The sequence below is a fragment of the Oreochromis niloticus genome, linkage group LG1 (genome assembly GCF_001858045.2).
Source record: "Oreochromis niloticus isolate F11D_XX linkage group LG1, O_niloticus_UMD_NMBU, whole genome shotgun sequence".
NCBI classification, from domain to species: domain Eukaryota; kingdom Metazoa; phylum Chordata; class Actinopteri; order Cichliformes; family Cichlidae; genus Oreochromis; species Oreochromis niloticus.
Window position 1 is genome coordinate 2,232,451 of NC_031965.2, and position 13,368 is coordinate 2,245,818.

General features: G+C 41.7%; 1 long non-coding RNA gene across 2 annotated transcripts; it reads right to left on the minus strand.

Moving 5' to 3' along the window:
• Positions 1 to 113: 113 nt before the first annotated feature.
• On the minus strand, positions 114 to 10,447 carry LOC112847401 (uncharacterized). Of its 2 annotated transcripts, XR_003220936.1 has the most exons (4): positions 10,128 to 10,447; positions 1,205 to 1,365; positions 798 to 857; positions 114 to 512 (listed from the first exon to the last, which is right to left on the minus strand). It is a non-coding gene; the product is annotated as an uncharacterized LOC112847401 (long non-coding RNA). The 2 variants fall into 2 exon arrangements; XR_003220935.1 differs by lacking the exon at positions 114 to 512 and having other exon boundaries at positions 602 to 857.
• Positions 10,448 to 13,368: the final 2,921 nt, after the last annotated feature.

Consider the following 13,368-nt stretch of genomic DNA (forward strand, 5'->3'; position numbering starts at 1 on the left):
AATAACTGCCTGCTCAACCTCACCTCTGTGTTTTTGCTGTTGGTGCCTGTTGGACCGCACCAGTGGTCTAACATTGTAGATATAGATAGATAGAGAGATAGATAGATAGATAGATAGATAGATAGATAGATAGCTAGATATAGCAGAGTAAGTGTAATTCTCCTTTAAGTGGAGCAGAATTTGGAGAGATGTTGGAGTTGCTGTTGTACTTGTGATGTTATTCGTGTAAAAATAAACGTCACTCTGTTCAGGTCTCAACATTTTGCACAGGTCCCACTGCTTGTTCTCTCTGCTTCTTGTTATCATATCATTGTCCCCCGCCACCACCTGTTCCTCCATCGCCCCCACCTCTCCCGCCTCTCCTCCGTTGCTGAGTTTTATTTCTCTTATTTTACTTTGGAATATATTTTTATTGGTAGCAGATTAAACTGGCAGAGCTGTGATGAGATGCCATTTTACTGCAGCAGTAGGAGTCGCCATCTGCCTCCATCTGCTCTCTCCTTCCATAACACCTACACACAGACACACACACACACACACAGACGGACACACACACACACACAGACGGACACACACACACACACACACACACAGACGGACACAGACACACACACACACACAGACGGACACACACACACACACACACACACACGATAGATGAGTAAAGCAGTAAATCAAAACACACAGCGCCACGTCCAGCAGGTAGCGAGAGGACTTTCTAATCCGGCCTGCAGGTGGTTCCTCTGACCAGGCCTCATGTTAACAGAGCAATGCAGCGAGGGAGGAATGTTCATTACTTGTCTCCGGCTGTCCCTCCAATCTCATGTACATCTCTTTGGCTTCACTGCAGGCAGCACCTGTTGCAATATAAGCACATATGCGCATGGTCTTTTCACAACTTTGAGGCTAGAATAATAATAAAAAACAGTTCCTATTTTATTCCTTTATTATATCATCCTATTTAAATTCATTTTAACATCACATAGTGTCCTAGCTAGGACGTAAAATCTTCTGTCCACACAGGCTCGCAGCAGGTTATAAACTAACCAGAACATTTTTTTTAATGTTCATAATTTTTCATCACACTGGTTTTACATCTACTGATTTGTGTACACAGGTCTAACCCTCTGAGGTCTAAGCCAGCGTTGGTGATGACTCTAACCCTAAATCTTGGACAAACTGTAAATACTGCAACAGGACTCACCTGAGCATCCTCAATTAGAGCCTCTCCAGCAATCCGCCTCTCGCTCCTCTCATGGCCTCCAGATGCATTAACACGGAGATCAACTCCCAGGTCACAGGCACCAACACAAAGGTCAAAGGAGACAAGGAGGCAGGAATGAGAGAAAAGGCTACACACCCATACTGGGAGGAAGGAAAAAAGAGAAGAGGGAGTGAGAGAGAGGAAGCAGCACAGGGAACAATCCACTAGTTTTGTCTGATTCTGTAAATGATGTAAGATGATATGCTATGAATAACATCATGTTTCCTTTGCATTTCATCTTACTGTGCTGCAGAACAATAAATACATAAGTAAATAGATGCAGGCTAACTGGATGATACCAGTTACTATAGTAATACCACTGAATCACATCAACAGATGACTGAGAATGGTAGAAGTAAAGAGTTGAGAAATAAACAAACAAAAACAGTTTCATCTGCTGTGCATTTCATTATTGAACTTCAGTGTTATCCATTCAGTTCATTATCCTTAAACATGTTCACTTAGCTCTGAGCACAAAGCACGCCACCGCTCTGCAACACACATTTGTGGTTAGCATGTTTAAGTCTTTCAGGAAATCTTTAATAACCCTTATTTAAATGCAAAACACTCAAAATGGGCACACACACACACACACACACACACACACACAGTATAATATACAGAATTGAATAAAAAAGAGGGTTTGCATAAGTAATGTTTGGGTTGTTGTACGCAGGTTTGAAAGGTGTTGCGGAGGTGCAGAGAATGTGGGAAGAGAATCCAAATTGATGCGCACAGCAGCTGCAGCTGGCCTGAGAAGTTACACAAAGCTGTAAAACACAGTTGTTTAAAATATGAAAATGATATGCTCCATTCAGAAAGAGGTTATCTGGCAAGCAATTAGCAGTGCATCTGTGGCCCAGTGACGCTGGTGTGTAGTTTTGGATGAGTGAAAGTAGGGCACAACTCAAGCACTGTGGCAGATGGATGTAGAACAGGTCATCCACTCACTGTCAGCAGCCTGTACAGCAGGAAAAAAAAGTTTGGTGGTCGTTGTTAAGTGACAGCAGGCAAGCAGGAAATGAGGAACGGTATAGTCCCCCTACTCATACCAAACCCGAGGTCCAGGTGTAATATGTGCAGTTTGGGTATTTTTAAGAACAGTGATCCTGCAAACCTCAGTTTTAATGCAACTCTGCTCATCTGGACGTCTGTTTTAAATATAGTCAGCACTTTACCAATGGCCCCAAAATGCAGTCAGAATCATTTGAATTTGATAAGGCCACTTATCTGCACCTGATTTAGGCACCCACAGTTCTTTAATGCAGGAGCTCTGCTATGTCACTGACCTACACCTTCCCCTTATTGCTTTGTCAGACACCTTCACAGTCCAACAGAGTCCAGAAGTCGCTCAGATCCAACAGGGATTTGAAGTTCCTCTCAGAAGGGATATTTGGTACAATGGGGAAAGTAATTATTTGATTCCTTTCTGAATTTGTAAGTTTGTTCACTTTGACAAAATGAACAGAGACAGAATACCAACCGAAAAGCCAGAAAACTGCCCAAGTACACATTACATCGAGTCATGGACTGATTTGCATGACTTGGTGGAGAAACTTTTGTTCCAAAGCACTGCTGTAAGATGTTTCCTGGTCAGGAGGTTTAATAATAACAATAATAATGAATCTTATTTGAAAGTGCCTTTCAAGACACCCAAGGACACTTAACAATAGAATAAAACACATAATAGATGACAACAAAGAAAAACAAGAAAACAAAAGCACAAGATAAAATTACCAAACAGTGGGTTCACAGTGAACATTGTTGCGTAATCAGTTTTACCCCGGTTCTTTTATTCGTCGAGGGATCCAGAAATGGCACCGGAACTCAGTAGTTATTTTTACAAAATCTTTATTCATCTTTATTCATCTTCATTTAAGCATGCACTTCTAGAAGGGAAGACGAGGCCGGTGTCCCTCTGAAACAATCTTCACCCCTTTGTTAGTTCCAGGCAGCTTTATAGAGGCGACCCCATCATAAATCCCCCATGGTGTGCTCCAAACTCTGTCTCTGTGTGTATGCACGAGCACATGAGTGCCTGTGTGTGCATACCTGGTATGTGTGTGCACGTGAGTGAGTGTGCATATAGGTGTGGGAGTATATTAGTTAAAAGACTGTGGGTGTGTGTCTCTTCCTAGGGGCCATAAATACCATCTCCCCTCCAGACCACAGTTATCCAATTACAAATCTACTTCTAAGCTCATGACACAGTCAGGCCTTTGTTTATATCCAGGGCAGTGTCAGGGTCTCTACCATAATTCTACATTCTATCTTAACACATTTCTAAACTCTACAGCAAACTAAACATTCCTACATGTCTAAACTCTAAAATAAGCTAAACATTTCTACAACATGCAGATTTGAACAGATGGGTTTTGAGTTGAGATTTAAACTGGGGGGGAGAACCAGTGTTTCTCATATCTGGGGGTAGAGTTCCACAGCCTGGGAGCAGAGCAGCTGAAAGCTCTTTTATCCTCATTAAGCTTAAGAAAATTAGAGCTGAACCAGGATTTTAATTCTGATAAGCATTCTGTAAGAAAAGAAGGTGGGAGCGAGGAACCAGGCCTGCAGGAGAGATATAACTGTTTGTCATCGGCAAAATGACTCCCCCCGTTCCATCCTGGAACGTTTACAGATTTGATAGCGTTAGACAACTTCACCGGACAGATGACATACTCAGGCTAAGGGCTGTTGTTATCCTCGGTCCAGCTGAAGACATAAAGTGTTATTTGTACAATCCGGGGTCATCGGACATTAATTACTTTTTGCATAAATTACGTTTTTGGATACTATATATCAAATACAGTGGCTTGCAAAAGTATTCGGCCCCCTTGAACTTTCCCACATTTTGTCACATTACAGCCACAAACATGAATCAATGTTATTGGAATTCCAGGTGAAAGACCAATACAAAGTGGTGTACACGTGAGAAGTGGAACGAAAGTCATACATGATTCCAAACATTTTTTACAAATAAATAACTGAAAAGTGGGGTGTGCGTAATTATTCAGCCCCTTTGGTCTGAGTGCAGTCAGTTGCCCATAGACATTGCCTGATGAGTGCTAATGACTAAATAGAGTGCACCTGTGTGTAATCTAATGTCAGGACAAATACAGCTGCTCTGTGACGGCCTCAGAGGTTGTCTATTGGGAGCAACAACACCATGAAGTCCAAAGAACACACCAGACAGGTCAGGGATAAAGTTATTGAGAAATTTAAAGCAGGCTTAGGCTACAAAAAGATTTCCCAAGCCTTGAACATCCCACGGAGCACTGTTCAAGCCATCATTCAGAAATGGAAGGAGTATGGCACAACTGTAAACCTACCAAGACAAGGCCGTCCACCTAAACTCACAGGCCGAACAAGGAGAGCGCTGATCAGAAATGCAGCCAAGAGGCCCATGGTGACTCTGGACGAGCTGCAGAGATCTACAGCTCAGGTGGGGGAATCTGTCCACAGGACAACTATTAGTCGTGCACTGCACAAAGTTGGCCTTTATGGAAGAGTGGCAAGAAGAAAGCCATTGTTAACAGAAAACCATAAGAAGTCCCGTTTGCAGTTTGCCACAAGCCATGTGGGGGACACAGCAAACATGTGGAAGAAGGTGCTCTGGTCAGATGAGACCAAAATGGAACTTTTTGGCCAAAATGCAAAACGCTATGTGTGGCGGAAAACTAACACTGCACATCACTCTGAACACACCATCCCCACTGTCAAATATGGTGGTGGCAGCATCATGCTCTGGGGGTGCTTCTCTTCAGCAGGGACAGGGAAGCTGGTCAGAGTTGATGGGAAGATGGATGGAGCCAAATACAGGGCAATCTTGGAAGAAAACCTCTTGGAGTCTGCAAAAGACTTGAGACTGGGGCGGAGGTTCACCTTCCAGCAGGACAACGACCCTAAACATAAAGCCAGGGCAACAATGCAACGGTTTAAAACAAAACATATCCATATGTTAGAATGGCCCAGTCAAAGTCCAGATCTAAATCCAATCGAGAATCTGTGGCAAGATCTGAAAACTGCTGTTCACAAACGCTGTCCATCTAATCTGACTGAGCTGGAGCTGTTTTGCAAAGAAGAATGGGCAAGGATTTCAGTCTGTAGATGTGCAAAGCTGGTAGAGACATACCCTAAAAGACTGGCAGCTGGAATTGCAGCAAAAGGTGGTTCTACAAAGTATTGACTCAGGGGGCTGAATAATTACGCACACCCCACTTTTCAGTTGTTTGTAAAAAATGTTTGGAATCATGTATGATTTTCGTTCCACTTCTCACGTGTGCACCACTTTGTATTGGTCTTTCACCTGGAATTCCAATAACATTGATTCATGTTTGTGGCTGTAATGTGACAAAATGTGGGAAAGTTCAAGGGGGCCGAATACAAGCCACTGTATTTCAAATGATGGTTCCTTATGTTTTTGATCAAACTTCACACAGAACGATGCGATTCTTTTCAGACCAGTGATGACTGAATTCCCAAATCTGTTTGGAAATAAACAGAAACTATCACGAGTGCCAGTGATCAACAATAACAAGGATCCCATTCAAGTAAAGGTTAGGTTCCATTTTGCCCTTGTCCCAAATCTTTCACAGCATCTGGCCTTCTGCTATAAGAACCCTGATGTTAACCTACCCCTAACTCTAACCGGTGTCTGATGAACTGGTGGATGTTAAGAAGCGAAGTTGGTTTTAGCAACTGAACCAAAACTTCTGTAAAAACCATGAAGAGCTGCAGGCAAGCTTTTTCAGTGGCTAACACTAGAATCAGGCAGCGTGTCTCTCAGTGAGTAAATGGAGAGTGAAACAGAGGACTTCTACTGTTGTTTGTTTTTCCCTTTGGACCTACAGAGATGAAAAGTGGTCTTGGCAGGTTTCTGTGCTCATTGCTGTGGCTGAGCAGCTTCTGTTCCCCCCTGAGGACAAAGCTAATTGAAACCTGGCCCCATTTACCAAAACTGCTGTCAGTCACCCCTGACCGCACGGCCGGGACACAGTAATAAGGTTCCTCTGCCAGAACAAACTCTGCTTTTTTTGTTTTTTTGCACATTAATAAAATTGTAGCAAACTTAGCTCCACATAAATAGATGATACAGTGCTGTTAACACCAGCTAATGAGACATTTTCAACACCTGAGGATAAATTAAATATTCAAATATATTCTGCAGTGTGGGTTTCTTTTAGGATACATGCTGCCCAAAGGAGTTTAAGTATGTGCACAAAGAAATGGAAAAGGCCACTGATTCTCAGTCCTGATTTCCAAGCTGTATGTGTCTGTTGGCATTTTGCTTTACCCGTCTAATCAGGAGCTGATGTATGGCTGAGATGCCAGTTTAATTAACAGCCTGGTAGGTGAGAAACCCAAAGATGTAAATGGACTGAGAACAAAAACCAACGAAGAGCCTGATCTCTCCACAATAACGCAGATAACCCCGTGTCTTATATCGAATCCCTAAATGTGTCAGAATCATGTACTTTGACACGACACACTCCTTCAGAACTGTATAGCAAAAGCTGGTTCCTATGTACGTACGTGAAAATTACTATGTACTACAGTCACATGACCAACAGGTTATATGACAACTTAGACAGCTATTTGGCTGCACAAAGATCACAGTCCCATTTTAACGTGGGGGTGTGTGAGGTTTAATTTGATCCAGCCTCACGTGGCTCAGTTTGTGGCACATTTTTCAGCACCACAGGTTGCTTCTTGGTTCATATTAGTCACCAGTACTGGTTTCCATGTGAGCTGTGTTTCAAACTACAACAGCAGGCTACATAAAAGAAGAAGTTTGACATAAACCACAGCTATTATCCATCCCTCCGTTCTCTTAAACTTATCCGATTCAGGTTTGTGGGGGAGCTGGAAACTATTCCATCTGCCATAGAGCAAGAATCAGCAGTCTGTAACAGGACTAACACAGATACAACTATTCATGCCTATTGGGCATTTTTCACCAGTTAACCTAACCCCACTAACTGCATGTCTGTGGACTGTGGGAGGACGCTGGAGCACCCACACACACACGGGGAGAACAGCTCCACACAGAAAGGCCCTGGCCAGGTGGTGGATTTGAACCTAGGACCTTCTTGCTGTGAGGCAACCGTGCTAACCAACGCAGTTATTAATTCTGTTCATTTGAATGTTTTAAACCAGTAAAATAAAATAAATTATGCATTTTTTGTTTTTGGCACCTTTAATTCTCAGATACAGACTTCCCCAGCAGTGAAGACTAACAAGTCGCATATTTTCAGTCTGCTCACACATAGGAGCTGTCGCTGAGCGGCAGACACATAGTGTGTGTGTGCACGCAACCAGAAACATTGTTGGTTTTTAATTGCAGTGCACCACATAACAGCTACACTTCAATTAGCAGTTATGGTAAAATAACACCTGTTGCAAACACCCAGCGCATTATAGACGCAGTAGTCTATGTACAGACCCAGAGACTGAATATAACATTCCAATCCTGAGGTTTTGTGTCCTTGCTAATGAATGTGGGCTTATTGGAAAGCAAAATCATGCATCAATGACACCAGTGTGTGTGGAAATTTATGGTGTCTGCACAAGAACCAGTGACAGGATTGGGAGACTCATCAGAACACCCTGCTGGGTGGAGCAGTAGTGGTCCACACATTTTTCCGATGGAGCTGGGACGACTACGGCCGACATTAACACTCAGTCCATGCAGCGACTGCTCAGATGTGTCATTTGAACTTCTTTCTCTCGCTCTCTTTCATACGTAAGATGGCTTTTAGAGAGACTTTCTGAGAATGGGTGCCATCATCCACACATTTAAGTGATTATGTGTCTCACCCTGCTATTTGGTGGGAGGCTTTTCACTTCACCTTACAGTGTGACCATTTCAGAAGCTTTTAACACGTTGTCTTCCAAAGTGGTTAGTGGGCATGCCACTCAAACCAGTTGGCCTGAACCAATGCAGTTACCAAATGTACAAAGATATTTAGCTTACACTGACATAAAACTAGGAGTCACAAAGCATTCTTTACCCTTTAACAACTTTACAATTCCTGCATTTATTTTCACAAGTGCTTATTTAAAACATATTTATTTTAGTTTACTGCTTAATTTAAACAGATGGGGCAGCACTGCTGCATCACAGCAAGAAGGTCCTGAGACTCTACCGCCTGGCTGGGGCCTTTCTGTGTGGAGCTTGCATGTTCTCCCGGTGTTTGCATGGGTTCTCTGCTGGCTTTCAGTTAGTGGGGTTACGTTAACTGGTGATTTAAATTGCCCATAAGTGTGAATGTGAGTGTGAACGATCGGTGTACCCCACCTCTTGCCCTATGGTCATAAGTGTAAGAGAATGGATGGATGGATTTACACAGATCTAGAGGGGGAAAGGAGATAGGGTATCCACAGCTCCAGCTGACCTAACCTGTTCTCATTTTTGGCAAGAGAAGCTGCTAACATAGTGTCCATTGGTTGCGGGCCATGATGCACTGTCACACCCAGCTCATCAGGGCTGCAGGGTTACTGTTGTGAAACCAAAACCATGATCTTATCCTAACATTTAACAGCCAGTGAGTGAAAGTGAACGCAGAAAACTAAATCAATCAGTAACTGAAACAAACAGTATAAACGGACACGCGGGTCTTAGATATCTTTTTGAGGTATCAACAGTAACTCCATTAAGTCCAACGTAAGTGACTTCCACAACTTGGGAGCCACAACCTTAAAAGCAGAGTCTCAATTTTAACCAAACCTACCATAACCTCAACCTAGGTACAGCCAGCAAGCACTGATTGGCTAACCTCCTGAGGTACTTCACTAATATAGGAAGGCATTTCACCATGACGAGCTCTGAAAGTGATCACCTAAGTATTAAACTAAACCTTTAAGGGCAGCAATATTGGTGTTACGCGACCTTTCAGAGGACTTGACGAGCAGCTTCACATGTCATTCTGGAGTGTTTGCAAGTGATCCAGGCAGACACTCAGGCAAAGGAATAATGCATTATGAATCATGTATGATCAGTTCATACATGCTTTGATTTATTTCAAAAACAAGTCTGTGCAGCACAGCTGGCATGCTTATAAAAACCGAATGCCAGATCAAAAGTTCACTCTTCTTAGAGTTAGAAACTCTAAGAAGAGTGAACAGCTGGAGGTACAGGTGTAAGAATGTTTCTAATAGTGTCAGAACTTTTGGATATCTTCTTCTCTTATGGATTAAGGTTGAAAAATCTCTGTCCCTTGCATCTCTCATTATACTATTAAAAGATGACTAAGACGTACCTGGAGCTTTGTGGATTTCCACAAACACTCAGCTGAAACGCTCAATAGTGTCATTCATCCAGAAATTATCCAAGGAGGTATTTCTGTTTTTTAAAAGGAGCCATTTTATCAAAAAGACATAAAAAGTGATCATTAAAAGAATGCAGCGTGCAATTGATATCATTATTCAGGAAAAAAGCATCATCAAGGTTAAAAACAGCCGAAAATGTATCTGTTTATGTGATTAAAAGTGCAAAAGGTTGACAGCCAGAAGGATGATTAGAATCAGACAATAAATTAAAAAGAATATAAATGTGGTTATAAATAAAATGTTCTCAGAGTAGAGAAAGTCGATGTTCAGGGTCAGAGTAAAAACTAAATCTTGTTCCAAGTGGGGCCTGATTTAGGGAGCGATGAATTCTGTCGACTCATCTATGTAACTATGTAGCAAATCGGAAGAAGAATCACAATAAGAAGCTTTGACAATTTCAGAGTTAAAGACAAAAAAATCGGTAAACTCTTTCAGAAACAAGGAATGTCAGACGCTCTATTATAATGCAGTAAAACAGATTAGCTCTTCTAACTTTTGTGATCTGGAGCTTAAACAAAGAAAACAGTTCTATGCTCACCTGTCAGCACAGGAAGCGGATCTTTAAACCGGCTGCAAGACCTCCATCACATCCTGAGAGATGTAAAGGACGCAGTTCAATGAGGTAGGCCTGATTCAGTCTGCCAGGTTTCAACCTTTAAATTCAGCTATTCGAAAGTCTTATTTGTGATGGAATGTGTGTTCATGAGTGCCGTGCTTGGGGAGCCGAGCCTGGACTCTGAACGTGCGAGTACATCTACGGTTAGGCCGTCAGAGATGGAGAATCCGGAAACACCTGACAGTGACAGCAAAGCCGGCTGAATTGGGATTCATCAGGGGACCTGACCGTTACCACGGTGATCAAACAGGAATGTTAAGATTTTAACAGCTGTTAGTTCTTTAACAGCTGCTCAAACGGTAGTTTAACAGGAAATCAGCCTCACCTGGACATTATGCCACAACACCTAATTATTCAACTTTCTTTATGTGAGGAGATGAACGTTAAATTAAATTCTGAGTTTAACAGGGAACCAATGAAGAGAAGCTAACAGGGAAGAAATATGATCTCAGTTACTGGTCCCAGTTAGTACTTTGACTGCAGCGCTCTGCATCAACTGAAATCCTTTCAGGGAGCTTTTAGAGCCACGTCATAATAACCCTACAAGTAACAAATGCATGCAAAAGCTTTTCAGCATCACTCAGAGACAGGATGTTTCTTTTAACTTTGGGGATTAATGAATGAACGAGGAATAAAGGTGGTCCTACACGTTTTCTTGATGGACAAATTGTGTCAAAGATTCGTCACAGTGTTACTGGAGCCAAAGATAATCATATTTTAATATTTTTAGGAGCAAGTTTAATAAAGCCAGTTTTGTCTGAATTTAGAAGCAGTAAATCAGAGGTCATGTATGGCTTTAAGAGATGTTTGTAGATTAACTAGTTTCCGACTAAATAAAGGTGGACAATAAATTAATATATGGCTTTTTTTTTTCAAATACTATCACCTAAAAGAAAAATACTGTATCATGTGATAAGTACTGTTCGCAGCACAGAACCTCGTGGACTAACTTTTGTATGTGAAGACGATGCTACAAAATGTTGCCATCCGAAAAATAATTTAGATATTTTTTCATCACTTTCAAGTAAAGTTAGATTTTAGATGTGGCGGGGTGTGGTTCTGAGCTGCAGGGCGGGGGTGGGGGCAGTAGGTTCAGGTGGCCCAGCTCGCTTTCATCATAGTAATCAGGCTTTGCAGGAGCTGGTTGGGCCTGTTGGGTGGCAGCGTGGGTCGTCCTGGGAGCTGGAGCAATAAACGAACACTGTAAATGACCAAAAACCTAAACAGCCACTCATGTCTGTGTGTGTGTGTGTGTGTGTGTCATACCAGGGTCAGTACAAAGATGCTTACATTCAATAATTTGAATCCCTTTTTAAAAATTTATATTTTGCACATTGTTGCAACTTTTTTACTGAGAACAAAAACTCGAACTTCTATAGCAAAAGGAGAAACTCAGGCCTTTGCTAAATGTGCCTGTGTATTTAGTATTTGTGACACCGCCTTATTTGTTGACCTGTTTTGTAAGTTTTCCTTTGTGGAAGACAATGTGCCAGAGCTGGTAAACATGGCTGATCAATAGGCAACACTCCGTTTTTAGCCTTGAGATGTTTATTGCAGCGAGCGGGCCATTAGAAGCCAGAGTCAGCAGCTCCATAAATCAATGGTATTATCACACAGCAGGATGGAGGAAAAGCAGCAAACTGAAAGGCTGCATTTAGAGCACAAAGAGGGGCAGGTGGAGGAGGAGGTGAAGTGCTGCTATAAGATAATAAAGTGTCAGTGCTCCCACTGTGTTTACTTTACAGCTGCTTCTGTTTTGCCTTCTCCTCGTTCTGCTGAGAGAGGGAAACTTGATTTCTGATCAAAGGATGAGCAGAAAAGATCGTATATATACATACGACTGATGAGTGCTATCTGCAGTTGCCATGGTTACTGCTGTGCTGATTTATTTTATTTCATTCATTTTTTTAAAGTTTGAACACCACCTTGGATCACAATGCAATAAATAGTAAACCAGCTCTCAGGTGGTGAATGTTTGTCTGTGTTTGCGTACATCTTATGACTCGATGCTCCATCATTACCTCACACAAACACATTAGTCTGGCAGACTCATCGCTAAAGTAACATTTGAATCAAATGTTTGAGAACAAATATAAATTTACGAAAACGTGGAAATAGAAGAATGAGAAACTGGGAACACAAGACACTCTTAATGTAGATTATTTCAGACTCTGCTGTCTGTTTTTAGGTTGAGGATCAGGAGGCGGAGCCAGCCCACATGTCCAAATATCCTTGTTTCCGACGTACTCGTCAAAGTGTGAATGTTAGACTGTAAGCACACAGAAACAGAGACAAATCCTATATAAGAATATAAGAACCGTGTTTCCCACTGTGCTTACTCCTTTATACAAACATGAGTTTCATCGTTCCACCGAGGCAGCATTTAGATTTCACTCAGGTACATTTGATAGTTTGACGTAGGCTCACCTGCAGCCATCGCTCACCTGTCAGAAATATTGTCTCTGCCGTTATTTAAATATTCAATATTGATGACTAAGTGGTGCTGTGATGGCGATGCATTAGAATGAAAAGTCAGATTGTTATTTCAAACAAGGGCGTCTTTCTCAGGATGAAATCATGCGCAGGTTTGTGGTAAAACACACTGGTACTGAAAATAACTGTGATATGAAAAGTATGATTTGAAATGATAAACACAATTCAGAATCACTTTGCAGTTTATCATTACAGCAGTTACAGGCTTCAGTTACCTACAACGCTGTAGTCTCAGGTAATTTACATATTTTACGGCTGAGTAAAGTGAGCTGTTATCAACTACTGCTGACAAGTACAGTTACTTTGTTACAATAGTTACTTCTATTATCTGTACTTTCCAGTCCTTACATTTTCAAAACAGACTTGTGCATTATTTATATATGAATTATTTAACGCATTATTTATAGCATGATATTCAGGGGATAAAGTGGGTGGAACAGTGTTTTTTGGTGCTCCAGAATAGCTGTGAAAAAAAAGGGTTATAATAGTAATAATAATTTTTTGAGTGGCAGGTAATTTCAGGATGATGAAAGACAGGATGTTAGGGTTCCCCCACCTTTAAAATCCCACTTTAACCCTTAATAACTATGGACTTTTATGATGTCTTGATGCATGCTCAATCATCCATGTAAGTAAATCCCCAAAAGGTTGATTCTGTTTATCTGGACGT